The sequence below is a fragment of the Lolium perenne genome, chromosome 4, assembly GCF_019359855.2.
Source record: "Lolium perenne isolate Kyuss_39 chromosome 4, Kyuss_2.0, whole genome shotgun sequence".
Classification (NCBI taxonomy): domain Eukaryota; kingdom Viridiplantae; phylum Streptophyta; class Magnoliopsida; order Poales; family Poaceae; genus Lolium; species Lolium perenne.
This window is the reverse complement of record NC_067247.2, coordinates 260,609,065-260,629,629: the sequence shown is the minus strand read 5'-3', so window position 1 is coordinate 260,629,629 and position 20,565 is coordinate 260,609,065. Positions and strand designations below refer to the sequence as shown.

The 20,565-nt window shown below is 40.0% G+C and overlaps 1 long non-coding RNA gene across 6 annotated transcripts; it reads left to right on the top strand.

Annotated features, from left to right (window-relative positions):
- Positions 1 to 4,613: 4,613 nt before the first annotated feature.
- On the top strand, positions 4,614 to 20,360 carry LOC127332111 (uncharacterized). Of its 6 annotated transcripts, none has more exons than XR_011743582.1 (6): positions 4,617 to 5,217; positions 5,308 to 5,374; positions 5,505 to 5,542; positions 5,757 to 5,868; positions 19,179 to 19,519; positions 19,767 to 20,359. It is a non-coding gene; the product is annotated as an uncharacterized lncRNA (long non-coding RNA). The 6 variants fall into 6 exon arrangements; XR_011743581.1 differs by having other exon boundaries at positions 5,753 to 5,868; XR_011743580.1 differs by having other exon boundaries at positions 4,614 to 5,217; positions 5,505 to 5,868; positions 19,364 to 19,519; positions 19,767 to 20,360.
- Positions 20,361 to 20,565: the final 205 nt, after the last annotated feature.

Here is a 20,565-nt window from a genome sequence, read left to right as displayed (position 1 = left end):
TTTGCTACTTAGAATGAAGCATCAGCTCTATGTTTCACACAGATCACATAATCATGCATTGGATTTAGGCTATTAGATTTGTTGCAGAATCAATGTCATCATCTGAAAGTTTAAGTTACAATATAGTGACTGCCACAGAAATAGTCACACAAACACCTTTAGTAGGGACATGGAGGTGGACACAACATTTATCAACCTGACATTAGGGTACACATAATTAACTCTAGAGACGAAAAGATCTTATCCTCACGCCCGTCAGGTCTTGCATCCTCTCTTCCAGGCTCGATCTAGAAGCAAGAAGAAACTTCAATCAAAACATACCATCAGAAACAAACGAAATAAAATCCCTGTGCGTATGAAATACGAATGGTGCCGTCCTGATTCCTGAAGAGTGGAACGCACCAGAGTCCGGTGGCCGGTGCAGTCGCAGGGCCGAGGACGCTGAATCGGCTTGACCCCCGCCATTCACCTGCGATCCAAATGGGACGCCCACCGCCTTCTCATCTTGTGTCGGGGTGGAAATATCATTGGGCTGAAGGCGGGAACGAAGGCTGGTTGCCGGAGGTGTGGCCGCCGACACTGCCTAGTCGACATCGCAGATTCGCAGAAGATGATGAGGCTTGTCCTGCGACGCGGAGGAAGATGAGGCGTCCCCGGTCTCGCCCCGCATTTACGTCGGTACTGCGCCGCCGCTGCAAAACGAGGAGGACATCAGGACAGCACAGCTTGCCCACGTCGGCCCGATCAAAGACAGGACGCGCGGAAAGCCCACGGCGGCCCGATCAACGACAGGAGGCACAGGTCGGCCTGTGGAGTAGCAGCCCGTTCACGTTGGGTCAGCCTTTTTTACGTGTGGTAAGCACCTAACGAGTTCTGAGCAATGTTGTGGAAAGATTAGGATGATCCAGACCGTTCGTGCACAAGATCGGACGGCCCAAAACGTCAAATCGCTGTGAAAGGGTCCTAGTGGTTCCATTTTACCGCGCGTTGCTGCGCCCGTCCATATTTAAGAAAATAATAACTATAGAAACATCTAACATAACCTGAACAATAGAAACATATGGTAAAACTTGATTTGTGGCACATTTCACACCAAGTCAGAACTAATGAACTCGCATAGATGTTTTCTTATTTATACATTATTTTTATATATCACAGCATTAGAAGATGCAAGAAAAAATGCATAGAGAAAATATCAGAATATTCTATCCTTTGAAGGCTAGCATCTATTCTTGCACATAATTCAACTGTTCAACTGTAAGGTCACGTTGTACACTCAGTTAAAATCTTACATCCATATAATTGGCTAAGCCTTCAAATTCATACAGACTAAACCATCGAATTCTAAAGTTTAGCAAGTCAGCATTTGATGAAGAAAAGATCCGACAAATCCATCAGTCACCAACCCATATTGAATACCCTCACGAGAGGGTTTTTCTTTCGTGAGCATACACGCTTCCTGAAAGATGATTCAGTCCAAGCATTTAATAACTCGAGAATCGGAAATAAGATGAGCTATTGTCCATCAGGAAAGGATACCAAGATGAACTGATCCATGTCAAGCCCTAGGCTGCTGAAACACGACCCTCCGTACCAAAGGAGGACGAAACAGTAGCCATTTATATCATAAACTCCTGAAGGAGAGGCACCAATAAACTGAGAACATTTATATCTACTCAGCTGAACCCATGTTCTTGAGTACTCTCTCCATACCGGTCTTACGCTGTTCAAAAAAAATTGACTACTAATTTTGTCAAATAAATATAAGATATATATCACAATAATTATATCATTGGAAATTTCTTTTGAATATGAATGCAATGGTATAATGTTTGTGGCGTATATCTTAAATTCTATTGACCAAATTGACAATTCAAGTTTTTTTTTCTTGAAGTGTGTAATACCCTATAAACCGGAATGGAGGTAGTAGCTTTCCTTCATCAGTTAGATTATATAAGTATACATAGATAGGTAATATTTTTCCTAAGACGATTGTTAAGATTTATGTATGGTATTGGCATAGTTGTACAAGATAGAAACAATAAGCAATGGAATAATATTTCTAGCAGGTCAAATATAATTAAGACGATCAAATGTAAGTATCTAACTGAATAGTTCAAGCACTGCTTAGCAGTTAGCACTACTGCATGTCGATGTGTACTGCAACACTGAAAATACAAATGCCCAAAACAGGACACAAACCATCATCTAGAAAATATGAGCATGTACGTATTTGCAATGAACCCATAAGAACTGATTGTAGCACTGTTATTTCTTCATTACAGATATTGCTATTTACAGTAGACCAAACTTTAAGCTTTAGTAGCATGGAACATTACAAAAGAAAAGGGCAAAACTATATAGGGGTGGAAGTATGCAAAAAAGATTATCAACAAGTACATAAGATTCAGACCTGCTCTTGCATCACTAGCAGCAAAATACCCATTGTTCGCTGTTCACCCCTTGCCACAATCAATCCATGGATTTCATATGAAGAATAGAAGTTAAAGTTGATGCTTAGCAGTTTATCCTTAAACTATCATAGATGATAGCATAATACACATAGCACAACAAATAATAGAGCCATAAACTACTTATGCTATAAGATCTAAATAAATGTATATAGTCCAAGCTATTAATCCTTGCACGCATTTTGTCACCACAGAGTATATCTTTCCAAGGTAGAACTTTGCCTTTAAATTGACAGAGGTTCAGTTGCATGGGAAACCTATTGTGCGATGTAAATTAGATTCTAGAAAAACTAACTACACTTCTATTTGCTGTAAAACAACTGTATCGGTTCTTCACTTTGCATGATTTACCCTTTCTCTAATGGAATCTGACATGCATGGATAGTAATGCATAAATTAACAAGAGGTAATACATATGATATATGTTTATCAATATTTTAAAAATTGGAAGATATTTTAGGATATATTTAATGTCATCCCTAAAAAGATTGTAGCCCCATACATAGAACACAACAAATAAGACAGACTTAGAGCAGCTTGTTCTTGGTGATTTGGAATAACCTCATACAAAATTAATCAATGGTCTGTGGCAGTGAAAAAAACTTTTATAACAACTTCTCAACTCTAAGAAAATTTGTAGACAACAATATAACCTCGCGCCAGCTCAGCTGGGCCCAAGTTGCAGTTCATTGAGTTGCAACTTGCCAATAGAGCCCAGACGACACAAGCGGACACATGCAATACTAAAGTAAACATACATTAGCATCCTAACAGAGCCACGTGTGTATACATGTAGTGTAGTAATTTCAGTATTTCACTTATTCTTGTAAAGAGAAACAATCTTAAGAAAAAATGCCAAAAAATAACCACTGGCTTGACATGTGATGCATGCCAACAGACAATAACATTATTCAGAAGCAAGCAGAGGCATGCAATACTAACATAGACCAGACCTTGGTATCAAAACTCTGCGCCCTCTAGGCAGCATGAAGAAAATTGTTAGCCCACGGCCAAATATTCTTTTCTAAGCCATGACATATTAATGTTTTTCAAATACAATGGTTTATTGAGTTAAATAGAAAATCTACGTATTATGGTCATTCCAGTGCTAGCAAAATTAAAACTGTAAATGTGGTGTTCCCATAAGTTACTTTTACTTGCTTTTGAAATCAGGATTAAGAATTATCATTTGAGAAATGGTTTTTAGATTATTTTCAAAATGATTAAAGTGGATGCTAACAAACAACAGTACAAAAACTAAAGTTTACACTCTTCCATGCCAAAGCTCATCCTTGGAATTGAGAATTTAATATTGTTATACTTATCATCAGTGATCATTTTAAATATCCACACAAACTCGGGATGTTCTACTTATTTCAGAACATGCATGCTACATAGAGAAATATTCTAGGAAAAAATAGACGCACCAACTTTTCTTCTCTGAAAAGTCAAGCCCTTCTGTTTTAAATTCTAGGAACAAATTACGAATATCAACAATGTTAGCGGGCTCATATGAGCACAGAATTATGGTATCAAAACCTGCAATAACTGGGTAGTTGATGGTACAAATGTAAGAGACTTAATATTCTATGAGGAAATGCAAAAAATAAAAACTATTATATATTGATAAATTGTACCTGATGGTAGATGCAAGTACTAAAAACAGAACCACATGCTGCACCTTCGATATTCTCTCAAACTGATGTTTGTGATCCTCCCATATGGTCCACAAGAATTATCGTTGCATTCAATAGTGAAAGCTGCAACATTCATGATCTTCATGTCTTCCTCAATTGGCACCCTACATTACATAGACTATAACCACAATCTTTAACTAATGGAGAGTCAAGCAGAAACTACTACAAACCTTAATCGTTACAGTGAAAAGGTTATAAGCATCAGAGTTTCATAAATTCATTCCAAAATGATCACATAAACTGGCGCAAATGTCTATTAACAGATTACCTGAATTGAAATGCTAAATTATCCTTTTAAGAAACTTGTAACCAAACAGATTTTTTTTTCAAAAAAAGTCTCTACTACTTAAAAAGACTAAAGTGGTTCCTTATTCTGCCATCCACAATACTTCAATTGCTTGGTTGTTCCTTTCGTCGTCGCGCTTCCCGTCCGTCGTCCACATGGGCCAGGCCCAATGAAACCTGCAGATCGAATCCACCCGCTCCACTGCTCGACCTCCCCCAAATGCATCGATTCAGGCTTCATCCCCGCCGCCGCCGAATCCACCTACCCCTGCTCGATCTCCCCAAAATTCATCTATTCGATCTTCAACCCGTTGATCTGGCGTCCGCCCCGCCCATCTGCGTCCGCATCTTCGATCCGGTCGGCGTAGAGGAGTCCCTCTGGCGCGCTGCACCAAGCACGTGGCTGCACCGGCGCGCTCCTCTCCAACGCAGCGCGTGCACCCGCACCGAAGGCGAGAGGGATGCGGCGCCCGGCGAACGGATGACCAGATCGCCGGCTTGACAAAAGGTTAGGAAGCTCTCCTACGGGACACTCATCAAGGTTGTCGATCTTGGTGCAGCTAATCGACTGGCCGGTTTTTCTTCTCAACGAGATGGGGAATGCTTTGATCGCCGTTCCACTCCTCAAAATCCAACGAAAAGACGACCCGTCCACCGCCGGTCGATGACCCCTGCAGCCTACAGCCCGCGATTCAGCCTCCTACCAGCCTTCAAGCATCCGTCAAGGCAACAAACCAATCAGCGGCTCTGGCCTACATCATCAGGTGAGCCACTGGTGCTAACCTGCAGCTCATCGACTCAGCTCCATCTCCATAGTGCAGAGGTAATATTCCTTTTCTTTGATTTGATGCCAGTTAGGACGAGAGGGGAAGAGGCACACGATCTATACAGGTGGACAGAAATTCTACATATACGTCACAAGTTAAGCCGATGATGGTTGATAGAAGGCTTCTCCTTTTTTTATTAACTTTAGATTTTGTTTCTGGAATTTGCTTTTGCTTCTCCCGGGTTAAGCCCTTTGTTGACAGAGGTCCTATTTTCCTGTTTCTAGGAGGAATCTTCAAGAAAAGCCATCAGGGGATAAGAAAGGTTCAGACTAATTGATGCCCTTCAGCCTCCAAGGCTGACTTTGAAAATTTACCTTTGATACACATGCTCGCAGAAAGCATATTTCATTAATACGTAGTGATGCATATGGCTGTTAGGATGGCATTATTGTGTTTACAAGACATAATTTCAGTGTTGTTCTAGCCTATTTTTGATTCTTTGCATTTTCATGCACATCTTGTTGTACGACAGGAAGAAGGTTTGCGTGTGCTCCATCTTCTCAAGTAAAGGAGTGCTGGATTTAATGCCAGGGCTAGATAAACTGGCAGGGTCGTTTCTCATGGAGTTGTACTCATTGCACTCACCTGGTATGTTCATTTTGGATATTTATTAAGCATTCTATAATTTTGTTGTATGTGTAAGTTTACCAGTCTCAACCAACGTCTAACATTTTGGTATGATAAATGGATTTATATATTTTATGATGAAATGGATAGAATTTTATTTTATTTGAAAGGCTGATTACATGCTGCTTTCTGGTTAGATTTACTATTTTCCCAATGAGGGTTATTGGTATAATTGTTTAGAACTCAAGATAGTAGCGTATGTACCAGATAGATGTTTTCTGGTGGGTAAGCATATGACTAGCACAAATTATTGATGTTCCCTTTTTCTATTAAAATCTGTGTGTCAAACATTGTATTGTTCAGTAGAGTTTATCTCATGCTTCAATTTAGTCTATGGTGCATCTTGTTTAGTCAGAATGGTACACCAAACTTAAGGGAAAGGATATTGTATTTTAAGCAATATTAGATTGGAAGTTAGATACTCGAGTTATAGTATACTAGCAGAAGTGCTCATGCATTGCACTGGGAAAGACAAATACTCAAACACTCATGCAGTCATGCCTCTTCTATTTGTTACCATTGTCGATGGTGGTCACATTTTCTCTTATTCATGATAAAAATAATTATGCATAATAAAATCAGATTGCAAACCCTTCACTGCACTAACTTGTAATAATGGTGGGCTCCATCCTTAATTTTTATTAGTAAGATACAAATTTAAAACAATTGAACGTTAGTACACATAATATTATGGTCGTCTTCTTGCTGGTACGACTCTTGTTCACAGGAGGTATGGGGGCGGCGGTTAGCTCGAGCGGTTTGAACATTGTCTCTACCTCTTCCTTCTCTCGTCAAATGGGATACTCTTCGTGCACCGACAGTTTGCCTGTCCGCGAGCTTAACTCAAGGTAACCACATCACGCATGCCCTTATTTGCTTTCCACTGTGCCTCGCAGAATCTTTAATCATGCCTAAGGTGCTGGCATGCGTGCAGTGCATGCAGTGGTGAAGGAGACAGAGCAGCCTTTGTTAATTGTTGTGCATCTAGCACCATCTGGTACTCGTATTTTGGTTGCCGTTCATCCTAATCGAGCTCGCCACCGTCGTGTCCTCTGCGGTTGTTCATGCTTTTCCCCTTCTCCTCTCTTTTGTCACCGCGTCGAGCTCCTCTTTACCCAACCCCGACACCGCCCCCTCTGTCCAATTGCACACCAGACGCCCCTCCTCCTATCAGGGCGACGGCCATGTCTGCCCCACCCCTTCTGAGCGGCGAGGCTCGCCTTCCCACGCGGGCGACGCGCCGCGACTGCTTTCCCTGCTGCTTGGACCGACGAGCGCTAGAAAGAGTATAAACTGAACCAGTATAGTGGCTTTTGTCTGTATTATGTATTTTGGTGGGAGGGCAAAATGGTCTAAAAAATTGTTGGACGAAAATTTTGGCAGAAACATTACTCCTTTATTACTAGGTATAGATTCTAGAAATCAGGTCTAGGGAGCCAATGCTACTTTTGGAATCTCAGCTTATAATCGCATCACTTATCACATTTGTTAGGAGCATCTTTCCTGATTCAAATGCATAAGAATATCTCGGAATATGTGCATTAGCTTTAACATTTGAGTTCCCTCTCTTAATTTGGTTGATCATTTACGTAGGCAGGGCCTGTACCAATATGTCTTTCTCATGTATTTATCTTTGACTGGTAGTATTAAAATGACATAAAAAATATGTGCACACTAAGAAGAAAATAGCAACAATAAAATGTTGAAGTGTAAAAAACTCAAATCCAATTTTATTCTGGATGTGACCTTGTCATCGGAGCACTTGATGAAGAGCAAGCAACACATTGTGTGGCTTGAGGTGAATGATTCTGAATCAAAAGCATCCGGCCACATGCCACAGGCCACAGGAACAGGACATCTCTTGTGCAAAAATAAATCATATCTTAAAAAGGTTGAGCAAGAAGTTCTAAGGTTTTGTCTCAACGCTGCCCTTCAGATTCATAAGATTCATACACTGTACAATAAGATAAAGATCTTTCTAGAGCTTGTTAGTGACTTAATTATGGACTTGTTAGTAACTTAATTTTGTTCCATATACCTGGTGGTGGATTTTACAAAGGGAGATATCGTCATTGAAAGTGCATGGAGCCCCCATGTGTGGTTTTGGTAATTAATGACAATCCCTATGGACTAATGTTTGCATTGAGTTATATTTGTAGGTGTTGTTCATAGGCAATGCTTGAACCATATGTTGGCTTCAAGGTTGCAATAAGAAGAAATTGATGAAGGATATCAAGTGTCAAGTATGTCTTGAAGATGAAGATGAAGTGAGCCCTCAAGTTACTTCAAGACATCAACATGAAGAAATGAAGTGCAAGTTCAAGATGAGCCAACTCGAAGAGATCATATGCTTGAAGCTTGCCATGAAGAAATAAAGTGCAAGTTCAAGATGAGCCATCTCGAAGAGATCCTTTGCTTGACTCTTGCCATCCATATGGTGATCATGGATATGTGAAGATGCGCCAAAGAAGAAGCTCTCCCATGATGGATTATGGGGGAGCAATCCACAAGACTTCGTCAAGCAAGCACAATCAAGAAAGGCGTTCCATCTTGTTGAGGTCAAGATCGTCATCATCGAGTTCAAGTGGAATGCGCAAGTATAAGGTTTGCTCTTGATAGGGTTTCTTTCTCACCGATCTCATAGTGTAGTTGGAGACCGGTTTATAGTTTAGTTGCCGTACTATCAAGAGGGCTCTCGAGTGAGTAACTCGATCGTATCGTTCGGAGAGAGCTCAAACCTTTGCATCCTTGCATCATCTTTCTTGGTTGTTATTTGGATCTTATCCATGTGATGTTTTAGAGCTTGTGCTTATTCTCATGACAAGCTCTAGTTCATCATGAATGGTTTTTGCACGGGCTACTTGTTGCATTTTCAAGGTTGGAGGTTTTACCGGTATGTCTTTTTTAGATAGGTCAAACCTTTCGTCATTTATTTCTATCCTACCTTGCTGGACTATGATGGTTCCCTGCATGATCTTGTAGAGCTTGTTACTAGCTTTGAAACAAGCCCAAGATCATCAAAATCGGAGTCCGGATGCTCAAGTTATGATCATTCTCGTTTTGGTGTTTCTGCAGTTTTCAGGGGGGGCGGATATTCCGGCCCAAGTTTGGGGCGGATAATCCGGCCCCCCGGAAAAATCCGGTTTTTGGACAAATCCGGGCAAATATCCGGCCAAATGTCCGGCCCCCATCCTGAGAGCAGTTTTCTCATGTCCTTAGCCGTTTTTTGGGGCCCGGATATTTTGCAAATATCCGGCCCGGAAAATCCGGCCTGAGCACACCCAAACGGTCATATTTCGATGGGAGGGGTATTTAAGCCCCCCTTCTTCCTCCTTGGGCAGCTAACTCTTCCCCCAAGTGCTCTCCACCATTGTTGACCTTGAGAGCTTCTCTTTCCCTCTACTCCACCTATGCTTCTTGAATCTATTTGAGGGAAAAGGAAGAGGAGATCTAGATCTACATTCCTACCAATCAAATCCCTCTCTTTGTGAGGGGAATCCACTAGATCTAGATCTTGGAGAAATTTGGTGTTCCTCCTCTTATTTGTTCTTCCTCTCTTATTCCCCCAATAGCTTTTGTAGCTTTGTTGGAATTTGAGAGAGAAGGACTTGAGCATCTTTGCGGTGTTGTTGCCATTGCATTTGGTGCATCGGTTTGAGTTCTCCACGGTGATTCGTGGAGGTGAAAGCAAGAAGGTTGTTACTCTTGGGTTCTTGGAACCCTAGACGGATTCTAGGCCTTTGTGGCATCTTAGTGGTGTTCTTGGGGACTCCAATTAAGTTGTGGAGAATCTTCAAGGGCAAGGCCTTTGTGGCATCTTAGTGGTGTTCTTGGGGACTCCAATTAAGTTGTGGAGAATCTTCAAGGGCAAGGCCTTTGTGGCATCTTAGTGGTGTTCTTGGGGACTCCAATTAAGTTGTGGAGAATCTTCAAGGGCAAGGCCTTTGTGGCAATTTATTGGGAGCCTCCAATTAAGTTGTGGAGATAGCCCCAAGCTTTGTGCGGGTTCGGTGACCTTCCTAAGGTCCCATAGTGGATCGAGGACATCCCTTTTGGTGGGAATTCTCGAGGAGAATACGGTGGCCCTCGTGCATTTGGAGTGACTTGTCCTCCACACCGCTCCAACGGAGAGTAGCACTCGCAAGAGTGTGAACTTCGGGCTACATCGTTGTCTCCGCGTCACTTCGGTTATTCCTATACCCGAGCTCTTTACTTATGCACTTTACTTTGTGATAGCCATCGTGCTTGAAGTTATATATATATCTTGCTATCACATAAGTTGCTTGTCTTGCTTAGCATAAGTTGTTAGTGCACATAGGTGAACCATTGCTTAGAATAAGTTGTTGGTGCACATAGGTGAACCATAGTTTATAGGCTTTGGGCTTGACAAAGTAAACGCTAGTTTTATTCCGCATTTGTTAAGCCCATCTCGTAAAAGTTTTAAACCGCCTATTCACCCCCCCCCCCCCTCTAGGCGACATCCGTGTCCTTTCAATTGGTATCAGAGCAAGGTCTCTCATTCTTAGGCTTCACCGCCTTGAGAGTAAAGATGTCGGTTAGGGGATTAGATCACAATAACTTGTTTATATTTGATGGCACAAATTATGATCTATGGAAAATTTATGTGCTTAATATTTTGCGGGGTATTTCCTCGAACATGGAGCGATTTCTTGACATGGGTTTTTCTTCTCCTAAGGATCCCCAAAATTTATCTTATGAGGAGAAGAAAAACTCTTGTCTCGATGCTCTTGCTTCTCATGTGTTTTCCATTGTTGTGAGCAATGTAGTTACTTCTTCAATCATGCCTTTTGGGAGTGCTCATGAATTATGGACAAAGCTTCAAGACAAATATGATGTGTCCAATATTATTGAGGATGATTGTATTGCTTCCACTTCCGGCCGTGATGAGTTCTCATCTTCATCCACTTCACCAAAGTGTGGTAAGACACAAGGTAATGATATGGTGAGTGGTGATGAAAATTGCAATATTGATATTGAGCTTACTATTGATGATTCTTCATCTCTATCTCATTGCAATGCTTCATCTTTGGACTTAAACACATCTAGCACTAGAAATGATTTACATGCTTGTGTTGATAGTCCTTGCATATCATGTGTAAGTTGCTTGAATAATTCTCATGATGATATGCTTGATTTGTCTTGTGGCCATGATAAGAACACTCCTATTTCCTCTAGTTGTTGTGTGGCTAACAATGTAGAGGAAACCAAAGATTCTATTGGTCAAGACAAGATCCTGAAAGGAGCCTCAAGTAAATCCTCATCTTTATCTCACGGTTCTCATATATGCCTTATGGCCAAGAGTTCCACGGTACCTCCTACCATGGAACCTAATATTTCTCGTGGGGATAAGGATGAGGATGAATATGAAGAAGATGATTGGGTTGTCTCTCTACGCGATAAGGGTGAGAGTGTATTCAAGGTTCTTTACAAAGATAAAATTGCTAGCTCTCACTTCTTTGAAATCTTGACTACCGCTATTGAGAGCCAAAAACTTATTTGGATGCATGAGAACACCATTGATAAAAAGGGTGCTCTTGAACGAGAGTATGCCAATGATGTAGCATCCCTAAAGGATGATCTTGAAGAAGAACAAGAGACCGTAGCCTCTCTTGAGGAGCAACTTCAAACCCTTGAGGTGTCTCAAAATGAAATATTTGCTAAACTCACTAAAGAAAGAGACCATGCTAAAGCTAAATTAAAATTGCTTAAAAATGAAAAGTTCAAAATTGGTGTTGGTGTTGGTCATGATAAACTTGTTAAGGATCTAGATGATCTAGACAAGGCCCACAAGGCCTTGGAGAGCGAACACTCTATCCTCACCAAGTCATATGAGCAACTACAAGCTTCATATTTAAAAGAGCATGCTATGTTACCCTCTCTTCTTGATATGTCTTGTGATGATGCTTGTGCTACTAACTCTACTTCTTGTGAAGCATCTATCTTGAAGGAGAATGTTGAGCTAAGGGCTCAACTTGATTTGCTAACTTGCAATTATGGGAAATTGGAAGAAAATCATGGAAAGCTTTCTAGCTCCCATGAGGATCTTCTAGCCTCTCATGATAGGCTAAAGTTAGCTCATGAGGCTATCATATCTAAGGCAACACCTTGTGAGCCTCATGTGGATACTAGCACTACTACTCAAAATGCTATATTGCCATGTGCTAGTCCTTGTAATTCATCCACTCATAGTATTTCTAAATCTTGTGATGAATTATCTTCCTTGCCTTGTTGCTCTAACCATGAAGGTTCTACTTCCTCTAGTACTTGTGTTGTTACTAACCATGTAGAGGAAATCAAAGAGCTCAAGGCCCAAGTCACTTCTTTGAAGACCGACTTGGTAAAGAGTCATGAAGGGAAATGCAAACTTGACACGATGTTAAGTGTGCAACAATCCCCCAATGACAAGAGTGGACTTGGATTCAAATCCAACAAAAAGAACAAGTCCAACAACAACAAGGGCAAAGTACAAGTCAAAGACCCGACCAAGATTGTTTGCTTCAAGTGCAAAATTGAAGGGCACCATGTTAGATCTTGCCCTTTGAAGAAGAAGCAAAAAGGGAAGCGGCCTCAAGCTCAAACTCATATTCAACCTCAAGTTGAAGAAATGTCACTTCCCAAGAAGAATCAAGCCAATGCTCCCATTGTGGAGAAATCTAGTGAGAAGAAGGAGAAGAAAAGAACTTGCTACATATGCCGCGAGAAGGGCCACATCTCCTCCTTTTGCACTATTGGTACCTCATCCAACTCTATCTCCATTGATGATGTTTATTCTCTTCGTAAGGATGAGGGTGGCAATGTGTTTGCCAAATATGTTGGTGCTCAAAGTGGTGTCAAGAAAAGAACCATTTGGGTTGCCAAGCCTATTGTGACTAACCTCTTAGGACCCAACTTAGTTGGGGACCAACAATCCAAAACTTGATCAATAGGTGCTTGTTAGAGGGCATTGGAGACTTGGCTACATCATGAAGAATTAAGGGATCTTCATCATTTATATTATATCAAGCCAAGTCTTTTGATTATCTTGCTACTATCATATATCCAATGTTCCTCCTTGCGGTAACATGTTCTCAACTCATTTATATTGAAAGTTACTCGCCCCTTTGCATGTGTTAGTTTTGTTCCTAACATGTGTTTGTATATGTTGTGCTTCCTAATAGTTTTGCTTGAGAAATCAAGTCTATGCATGTTGGGTTGCACACCATGTATTTGTGTTTGTGTTGGAGCCTCTTTGCATCTTGTTGTATCTTATATGGCTCTTATGAGAGATTAATGGACAATCCCATTTTGGGGGAGTGATATTCCTTTGGGAATTTCATGATCCTAAACAATGTGTGTACATGAGGAATATCACTTAGAATTGATATTGCGAGATTATCTAGTCGCTATGTGGTATGTCATCTTCATGAGAAATTCAAATTCTAATGTCCATTAATATCTCTACTTGGATCTTATTTGCCTCTTGTGAAAATAAATTCCTTATCACATTATGGGGGAGTAATAAGCTTTGTGCATATTACAAGCCTAGAAAATGTGAACATTTGAGGTTGTGTCACATAGAATTGATACCGTAAATTATCTCTCTCCTATGTGGCATGTTTGCTCAAACAAGCTCCAATTTGTTTAAATGGCTTCATTGCTAATATCTTTGTGGATCTTATTTGTGAAAGTTTTTCATGGCATGGTTTTTCACAACGTGTCCCTCAATACATTTTTGGAAAACCATGTGCTTCAAGTCATACTATTAATTGCTTTGCATGTTGGTATGAATACTATTAATTGCTTTGCATGTTGGTATGAATACTATTAATTGCCTTGCATGTTGGTATGACTAAATGAAGCTATCAAGAAACTATCTTTGCATGATGGTTAACTCTTATCTTTTACCATATGCTTTATTTGTTGTAAATATGATCTTTCGTATACTTACAAACTACCGCCGGGAAATATTTCCTAATACCTCTTGTCCTAGGACAATTGGCAATCTATTATGAGGTAGATTTTTATTGATCATATTTACATTGGCTCTTGTCTTTAAATTTCCTTATTTATTGCCATGAATTTGTTGTGCTTTGACTCCCATGTGTCTTCCTTGCATCTTATGGATCTAAATTGTCTATTCAAACTTTCTAGCATTTTTAGAAGATATAGGTAGCGTGATGATCCTAGTTTTGTGCATTTTGTATTCATATGAAAAATCCTAGATAATGCACCAATCTTGGGGGAGCTCTTCTATATTTATTAGAATGCTTAACATCTCTTGATCATTATCAAAAATTTGGTTTTGGGAGACATAAAATTTTCTTTTTGGTACTTTGTGCCATCATAAAAAGTATCGAGGGTTTGGTTTATTTGTTGGAACCTTGCTCTCTTGGGAGTTGGTTATCTCATTCCTTTGTGCTTAGGCTTAATTAGCTTCTTATAATGAGATAAGTCTTTGGAGTCAATCTTGTGTTGATTTGATTCTTTGATATAATTTGGGCAACCATTGTCTCTTGATTTATTTGGTGTTTTGTCCAAATTGTATCTTCCTTTGGTCCTTGAAAGTATTGTGCATGCATATTTAATATATGTATATCTTATGGCATGTGTCACTTTCATTGATCCAATATATAGGGTAAACTCCATCAAATCCTAATTTGGCTAAGATGTGCATGAAATTCAATTTCATACCTATATGCACATAGAATTGTGGAGTTTGTCCTATATGTTGTAGTGTGTCTAACTACTTCGGACCCAATTAGTTTGGGGACCAATTTGTACTTACCTTTGTGTTAGGTACAATGGATATGCATTGGATGCTTGTCTCACTCTTGGAAAGAAGTGGTGACTCAATGGTAACTTGAGGCAAGCTAGGATGGTCAACGAACACATATCTACTACATCCACACCAATGCTATCTTGGTAACAAGTATCTTCTCATGCATACTTTTCTTGTATCCAACCTTATGGTTGCATCTTGACATGAATCTCTTGATTTGCAAATGTTGTGCTTCTTGCTAAAATCTTAACGAAACCTCTTTATTGCGAATGTGAGTAGTTTGAGATGAGCACATATGTTGGGAAGTATATAAAATCATGATCATGATTCACCCATCCCATCTATGCCTATCTAGCAATTTCATTGCATATCAATTCCTCAAGCCTCTTACATGTGCAATATCGATGAAAGTGCAAATTGAGTTATTTCTTTTAGTATCCTCGTTTGTGATACTTGTTGACTTTCTCAATGCATCCCAACTATCTTCTTTCCCTTGTTGATATTTGTGATGTATTTTAGATGTTTGTGGTTGAAGTTCATGAATGTACAATAAGATAAAATTGAGCCTTTGGCCATGCTAATAAGCAAAAATTCTTATTGGTATATTGCATGACTTCGTCTTGGATATCATGCTATATTTGTTGCATATCTATTTTGTGTGTGCATGTTTCTTTGTGGATAAATATCTTTGTGATATTGCCCACTTAGAGAAACTTATACACATAAGAGATGATACATCTCCTTTTGATATCTTATTTATTTATTGCGTGTTGATTGGTCATGCTAAGCAATATAATTCATTGAAGACTATGATGATGCTTTTTTTCTCATCCTTGTAATAGTCTTATAATATGCTTTATCATGCCTTTCACATATCCTCTTGGTTGAGCCTTTTTTATTATGCTGCCTCTTACTTGTTGCTCAACTATTTGTTTGTTGCAAGTGTTAAGCTTATTTCTCTATCTATGATCTATTGCAAATGTTTGTGTTTTAAATGGTAATGAGGGAGTGAGGATTCCATGTTATGCATATTGTATTCAAATACAACATTTTAATTTATGCATGTACCTTGGGGAGCTTCCTCATTTAATTTAGAGCACTATCTTTTGGTGATCATTAGAGTTTGATTCACTTGGTACATTTTGTTTTTGAATGATATTATGGGAGTGATGATTCCATGTTTGTGCACTTTATACTCCAATGCAAATTGTCTAGTTTTGTGCACAAACCTTGGGGAGCTTCCTCATATTATTTAGAGCAATCTTCTTGATCTTATCATAATATCTATCTTTCTTTTGGTATCTTTTTGGTGGTTCATTTGGTTGCTTGCTTCATTTGTTGAAGCTTCTTGACTTTGTTATCTTTTTGCAATCTTTGATCCTATCTATGGTGTGATTCCTTCCGAATATTCGTTATTGGATATGTGCATTTGATTCCACTCAAATTATGAGAAATGCACACGCTATGGAGGAACTCTCACTATATTGGCCTTCTAAATTTTTCACCCATTTCGGCAATTGGTGTCAATGGGGGAGAAGTTTGGAGGGTTTAAGGGAATTTGGTTATGTCTTTGCTTTGTTCTTAAGCATGTGCCTTTATTGCATTGCATCTTGTTGCTTTGCATAGTTGAATATTTAGAGGAAACCCCACTAGGCTTTGAATGCCAATATATGCAATGAAAGTCAAGATCATTCACACATGCATATATTATGGGGGAGTTCGCTCTATATATTCGACTTGTTTGTTACTTAAATTCCTTATATAAACCCTCTCAAAGAGATTGTCATCAATTACCAAAATGGGGGAGATTGAAAGTGCATGAAGCCCCCATGTGTGGTTTTGGTAATTAATGACAATCCCTATGGACTAATGTTTGCATTGAGTTATATTTGTAGGTGTTGTTCATAGGCAATGCTTGAACCATATGTTGGCTTCAAGGTTGCAATAAGAAGAAATTGATGAAGGATATCAAGTGTCAAGTATGTCTTGAAGATGAAGATGAAGTGAGCCCTCAAGTTACTTCAAGACATCAACATGAAGAAATGAAGTGCAAGTTCAAGATGAGCCAACTCGAAGAGATCATATGCTTGAAGCTTGCCATGAAGAAATAAAGTGCAAGTTCAAGATGAGCCATCTCGAAGAGATCCTTTGCTTGACTCTTGCCATCCATATGGTGATCATGGATATGTGAAGATGCGCCAAAGAAGAAGCTCTCCCATGATGGATTATGGGGGAGCAATCCACAAGACTTCGTCAAGCAAGCACAATCAAGAAAGGCGTTCCATCTTGTTGAGGTCAAGATCGTCATCATCGAGTTCAAGTGGAATGCGCAAGTATAAGGTTTGCTCTTGATAGGGTTTCTTTCTCACCGATCTCATAGTGTAGTTGGAGACCGGTTTATAGTTTAGTTGCCGTACTATCAAGAGGGCTCTCGAGTGAGTAACTCGATCGTATCGTTCGGAGAGAGCTCAAACCTTTGCATCCTTGCATCATCTTTCTTGGTTGTTATTTGGATCTTATCCATGTGATGTTTTAGAGCTTGTGCTTATTCTCATGATAAGCTCTAGTTCATCATGAATGGTTTTTGCACGGGCTACTTGTTGCATTTTCAAGGTTGGAGGTTTTACCGGTATGTCTTTTTTAGATAGGTCAAACCTTTCGTCATTTATTTCTATCCTACCTTGCTGGACTATGATGGTTCCCTGCATGATCTTGTAGAGCTTGTTACTAGCTTTGAAACAAGCCCAAGATCATCAAAATCGGAGTCCGGATGCTCAAGTTATGATCATTCTCGTTTTGGTGTTTCTGCAGTTTTCAGGGGGGGCGGATATTCCGGCCCAAGTTTGGGGCGGATAATCCGGCCCCCCGGAAAAATCTGGTTTTTGGACAAATCCGGGCAAATATCCGGCCAAATGTCCGGCCCCCATCCTGAGAGCAGTTTTCTCATGTCCTTAGCCGTTTTTTGGGGCCCGGATATTTTGCAAATATCCGGCCCGGAAAATCCGGCCTGAGCACACCCAAACGGTCATATTTCGATGGGAGGGGGTATTTAAGCCCCCCTTCTTCCTCCTTGGGCAGCTAACTCTTCCCCCAAGTGCTCTCCACCATTGTTGACCTTGAGAGCTTCTCTTTCCCTCTACTCCACCTATGCTTCTTGAATCTATTTGAGGGAAAAGGAAGAGGAGATCTAGATCTACATTCCTACCAATCAAATCCCTCTCTTTGTGAGGGGAATCCACTAGATCTAGATCTTGGAGAAATTTGGTGTTCCTCCTCTTATTTGTTCTTCCTCTCTTATTCCCCCAATAGCTTTTGTAGCTTTGTTGGAATTTGAGAGAGAAGGACTTGAGCATCTTTGCGGTGTTCTTGCCATTGCATTTGGTGCATCGGTTTGAGTTCTCCACGGTGATTCGTGGAGGTGAAAGCAAGAAGGTTGTTACTCTTGGGTTCTTGGAACCCTAGACGGATTCTAGGCCTTTGTGGCATCTTAGTGGTGTTCTTGGGGACTCCAATTAAGTTGTGGAGAATCTTCAAGGGCAAGGCCTTTGTGGCATCTTAGTGGTGTTCTTGGGGACTCCAATTAAGTTGTGGAGAATCTTCAAGGGCAAGGCCTTTGTGGCATCTTAGTGGTGTTCTTGGGGACTCCAATTAAGTTGTGGAGAATCTTCAAGGGCAAGGCCTTTGTGGCAATTTATTGGGAGCCTCCAATTAAGTTGTGGAGATAGCCCCAAGCTTTGTGCGGGTTCGGTGACCTTCCTAAGGTCCCATAGTGAATCGAGGACATCCCTTTTGGTGGGAATTCTCGAGGAGAATACGGTGGCCCTCGTGCATTTGGAGTGACTTGTCCTCCACACCGCTCCAACGGAGAGTAGCACTCGCAAGAGTGTGAACTTCGGGCTACATCGTTGTCTCCGCGTCATTTCGGTTATTCCTATACCCGAGCTCTTTACTTATGCACTTTACTTTGTGATAGCCATCGTGCTTGAAGTTATATATATATCTTGCTATCACATAAGTTGCTTGTCTTGCTTAGCATAAGTTGTTAGTGCACATAGGTGAACCATTGCTTAGAATAAGTTGTTGGTGCACATAGGTGAACCATAGTTTATAGGCTTTGGGCTTGACAAAGTAAACGCTAGTTTTATTCCGCATTTGTTAAGCCCATCTCGTAAAAGTTTTAAATCGCCTATTCACCCCCCCCCCCCTCTAGGCGACATCCGTGTCCTTTCAGTCATCTTCTGCATTGCTTCGTGAGATTTGAAGAGCTATTATGCGAACAATGACAAGATTTTATCTGGGTCTAGGAAAGCCACCTTTAAAGCATACAAGGGGTTTATTGTTTCTGATGTTTATTAACTTATTACACTGGTATCTCTCATATGTCAGATTGTGTTGTTTTAACGGAGCAGCAAAAAATCAAGTTCATAATGTGTTGATATATGTTACTACTGGAATATCATCTCTCATGTATTAACTTATTGCTGATTCCTAGATGACAGTGTAAAGATGTACAAAGATGCAACCTTGACAATATTGTATAAGAAATACAGTTAGGACTATGCAAAAGAAGGATTCAACTGGGATTTATGAGCGCTGATGTCAGTATTGTATAAAATTGAATGTGGCAGAGAATTAATTTGCAAGGTTTTACTTGATCATATTAATCTTCTTTGCAAGTATTTGGGATATGTGGAAAGAACAAATGTATGATTGTTCTGCTTATTCAAGTCTTGTCATTCTGGATATTTTGGAATATTTGAGTCGGGAGAATATGCTTCAAGAGGATGCAGTAGTTTTTTCTCGAATGATGTGAATAAGTTACATGAGCTTCAGGTACGTAGTGATGATTTTCTGTAATTTTTTTTTATTGTGTGCTCACTACGTTTTAATTTGTTTCAACTACACCATGCTCGTAGTAGTATTCAACTTCTTGGAACAAGCAAAATTTATTCTAGACTAAACACGAATAATGAATAGAAAATCGGATATTTTTATGTTGTCATGTATAGTGGACAAATCTTTTTTACTTTGCTCCGATCATGTGGTCATTTAATATAAATATTTACTCCTTGGTTATTAGTTTTCAGGTACAGTCATATTTTTTACGAGATATCACACGGTATTATACTTTTCATATTATTATAGTGGCGCCATCGATAGTACATATGACAATCTCTAATACTATGAAGAGGGAGATTCACCATTTGTGCGACCCGTCATCCGCACTTGTAAGAAAAACCGTTGCCAAAAAAGATTATGTTGAAAGAACCAGTTTGCATGTGTGTTCATGCTGATGTGCTTCAGTTCGAGCATGACAAAGTAGTCACCACGGGACATCATTGAGGTGTTGAAGGGTTAGGTGGAAGAGGATAGCCTCGCCGTCATACCTTGGCCTTCAGCGAGGCCATGGCTATGCTGCTACAGGGAGAAGGCCCATGCAAAACTTGGACCTTTGCCGGTTCTGCCGTGCAAACTTGGACCTCTGCTGGTTCTGCTGCCTTGCCGACAGGAAGATCGTCATTATTGCCGCCAAGTTTGAGATTATGGATCCCGCTGCAGTGTCAAGGACATGTTGCATCATTTATTATCTTCCTCATTTTTCAATGTTTTACTTTGTTTCCTTCCCTTAATTGACCTGCCGACCAGCTAATCGTGTCTTGACCATCTGTGTTTGTTTCAGCGAAGGAATCAACATAATATTCTTGTACATATATAAGAATTATTGTTCCTCAATTGAGATCCCGTTTCCTAAAGCTATGCCCTTATGTACAAGTGTACGACTACCCTAATATCATGTTTCTAAACATGGATAATGCAAATTTTAGAGTGAGTGTTTGTTTTTTTAATTTTTATAGAAAGTTGTGAATTATATATGTGCA